The sequence below is a fragment of the Gorilla gorilla genome, chromosome 2 (genome assembly GCF_029281585.2).
Source record: "Gorilla gorilla gorilla isolate KB3781 chromosome 2, NHGRI_mGorGor1-v2.1_pri, whole genome shotgun sequence".
Taxonomy (NCBI): Eukaryota; Metazoa; Chordata; class Mammalia; order Primates; family Hominidae; genus Gorilla; species Gorilla gorilla.
The window spans coordinates 97,388,349-97,391,895 of record NC_086017.1 but is presented as its reverse complement, the minus strand read 5'-3'; the positions used below and the strand labels follow the sequence as shown (position 1 = coordinate 97,391,895).

The following is a 3,547-nucleotide window of genomic DNA, read 5'->3' as shown; positions in this document are numbered from 1 at the left end:
ATAAACTTTCCAGCCTTATCTCTTTCTCTCTACCTCCTCTTTAAGGCCAATAACTCTTAGATTTGCTCTTTTGTGGCGCACGTGTGTGTGTGTGTGTGTGTGTGTGTGTGTGTGTGCATATCTAGCTGAGGTTTTATTTTGGGGAAAAAATTGTTTCATAGCTGGAGTCATGGGCAAGGCGGGTGCCATAGGCAGTAAGCTGCCCCTGCAGGTGGGCTGAAGGCTAGGGCTGAACCTCAGGTGGGTCTTGCATTCCCCTGCACAGCTGCCTCCCCCATGGGCTCTGGGACAGCCGCAGGATGGGTAGCCTGGGAAGGGCTGCCATGGCTGTTCACTTGGGCAGGACATCAGAGGACTTGGACACCAGCTTCCCATTGTGGGTCTTGATCCTCTTCACAACCATGGCCCTGATGGAGCTGGTGCAACTAAAGGAGGTGGAGCCCGTGCCAGAGCCAAAGCTGGAGACCAGGCCATAGCTGAGGCTGGGGCTTGTGAGGTCCCCATAGGCTGAGCTCAGCCCACCTGCATAGCCACTGGTGGTCTTCATATGGATACTCGTGTTCTGCATGTTCTGCATCCCCGACTCCAGCCAGCTCTCCATGCCCTCCAGCCCCTTTCTGTAGGTGGCAATCTCAATGTCAAGAGCCACCTGGATTTCATAAGCTCCTGCCACTCATGCAGCTGCTGTACCATGTCCTGCTTGGCCCACTGCAGGGCGGGCCCCAGCTCATACAGCTTGGTGTTGGCATTCTTAACAGCCAGCTCCCCATGCTGCTCAGCATCTGTGATGGCAGCCTCCAGGAAAGCCCTCTGGCCTTTGAGGCCCTCTATCTCAGCCTGGAGCCAGTTGATGTTCCCGTTCATCTCAGAGATCTCCATCTTTGTATGACACAGGTCATCCCCATGCTTCCCAGCAAGCATCTGCAGCTCCTCATATTTGATCTGGTACATGCTCTCAGCTTTGGCCTAGCTGCGTAGGCGATCTCTTCATACTGGGCCTTGATGTCGGCGATGATGCTGCCCATGTCCAGGGAGCAGCTGTTGTCCATGGACAGAACCACAGATGTGTCTCAGATCTAGGACAGCTCCCGGATCTCCTCTTCATACAGCTGCCTGAGGAAGTTGATCTCGTCAGTCAGCCCTTCCAGGTGAGACTCCAGCTCTACCTTGTTCATGTAAGCGTCATCTACAACCTTCCTGATGAGGACAAATTCATTCTCCATCTCTGTACGCTTATTGATCTTATCCTTATATTTGTTCTTGAAGCCCTCCACTAGCCCCTGCATGCTGCCAAGCTCTGCCCCCAGCTTCAGGTTCTCCTGACCCAGAGTCTCCAGCTGCTGCTGAAGGTTGTTGATGTAGCTCTGTAACATGCTGTGCATGTTACTCAGAGTCCTCTTCTGCTGATGCAGAAGGCTCCACTTAGTCTCCAGCATCTTGTTCTGCTGCTCCAGCAACCATATTTTGTCAATGAAGGAGGCAAACTTGTTGTTGAGGGTCTTGATCTGCTCCTTCTCCTGGGTGCACATGGCCTGGATGTTGGGGTCCACCTGCAGGTTAAGGGGGCTCAGCAGGCTCTGGTTGACTGTGACAGCTGTGATGCCTCCCTTGCTGCTGGCCCCATTACAGCCTCCGCCCAGGCCACCCCACAAGCTGCTGCTGCCCACTCGGGAGAAGCTTGAGAAACTGATGTGGACACCAGGCCCACTTGTGTAGGAGTTGCTGCTGAAGGCCCGGGGGCCAGAGGTGAACACCCTGTAGAACTTCTGGGTCACCCTGATGGACATGGACATGGTGGAGGCAGGAGTGGAGGCAGGTGGCCTGAACCCAGTGGAGATACAAGGAAGAATGGAGAAGCTGCTTCTCACGGCTGTTTTCTAGATCTTGTAGTAATGCTTCATTGTTTTTTATTCTTTTTTCTTTTATCTCCTCTGACCATATTTTCAAATAGCCTGTCTTCAAGCTCATTAGTTCTTTCTTCTGCTCTATCAATCCTGCTATTAAGAGACTCTGACAAATTCTTAGGTATATCAATTGCATTCATTAACTCCAGAATTCCTGGTTGATTCTTTTTTATTATTTCAGTTTCTTTGTTAAATTTATCTGATAGGATTCTGAATTCCTTCTCTGTGTTATCTTGAACATATTTGAGTTTCTTCAAAACAGCTATTTTGAATCCCCTGTCTAAAAGGTCACATATCCCTGTCTCTCTAGGATTGGTCCCTGGTGCCTTATTTAGTTTCGTGAGGTCATGTTTTCTTGATGATTTTGTTGCTTGTAGATTTTCATCAATGTCTGGGCATTGACACGTTAGGTATTTATTGTAGCCTTTGCAGCCTGGGCTTGTTTGACCCCAACCATCTTGGGAAGGCTTTCCAGATATTTGAAAGGACTTGGTGTTGAATCTAAGTTTTTGCTCACTGCAGCCATATCTGCATGAGAAGCTACCTCAAGCCCAGTAATATTATGGTTCTTTCAGACTCATAGATGTACCACATTGGTGGCCTTGGGTAAGATCTGGAAGAATTCTCTGGATTACCAGGCAGACTCTTGTTATCTTCCCTTACTTTCTCCCTAACAAATGGAGCCTCTCTCTCTCTCTTTCTCTCTCTCTCTCTCTCTCTCTCTCTCTCTGCCTCTGTGCTGAGCTGCTTGGTCCTGGGTCAGATGTGACATAAACACCTCTGTGACCACCATTACTGGGACTGTGCAGCGTCAAACCTGAAGCCAGACCATTAATGTGTCTTCCCCCAAACCCATTGTAACTACTACCTGGCTACTGCTTATATTTTTTCAATACCTCAGGGCTCTGCAAGCAGTAAATGGGAAGGATATGCAGGCTTTTGTCCTTTCCTTTGGAGAAGCAAGTTCCCCCAGACCCAAGGAAGGTCCAGAGACGTTGTCCAGGAGCCAGAGCCTGGAGTCAGAAACCTTACAGATCTACCTGCAACAGCTAAGCTGGCACTGAAACCACCAGACAAAGTTCTTCCCACTATTCCTTCCCCTTTCCCCAGGGAAAGGAGTCTCTCCCCATATACACCACCACCGCAGGGACTTTTGCCAGAGTACCACTGATGTTCACTTAAAGCTCGGGGGCTCTTCAATTAGCTTTTGGTGGATGTTTTCTGGCCTGGGACCCACCCTTCAGGACAGTAGGATTCCCTCTGGCCCAGGGTAGGTCCAGGGTTGCCATCCAAAAGCCAAGTTCTGGAATCAGGGACTCTAATAGCCTGCTTGTGCTCTTTCTCACTGTGGCTGAGCTGGTACCTAAGCTCAGGAGAAAGTCTCCTTTGCTCTTCTCTCTGCTTTTCTTAAGCAGAAGGTTCTTTTCTCATAGCCACCACAGTGGTGAATGTGTTGGGTCACTCCTGAAGCTAGCACATCTCAGAATCTCACCCTAGGCCTGTAGCATGTACTATCTGGTTATACCACTGCTGATAATTCAGAGCCAAATGACCCTTTGATCAGCAGGTGATGAATCTTGCAAGGACTATATTCTTCTCTTCAAGGCAGCAGGTTCCCCTCTGGCCCAGGGTGCATCTGGAAA

General features: G+C 49.7%; 1 pseudogene; it reads right to left on the bottom strand.

The window, feature by feature from the left end:
* Positions 1 to 331: 331 nt before the first annotated feature.
* LOC101140463 (keratin, type II cytoskeletal 8-like) lies at positions 332 to 1,814 on the bottom strand (annotated as a pseudogene).
* Positions 1,815 to 3,547: the final 1,733 nt, after the last annotated feature.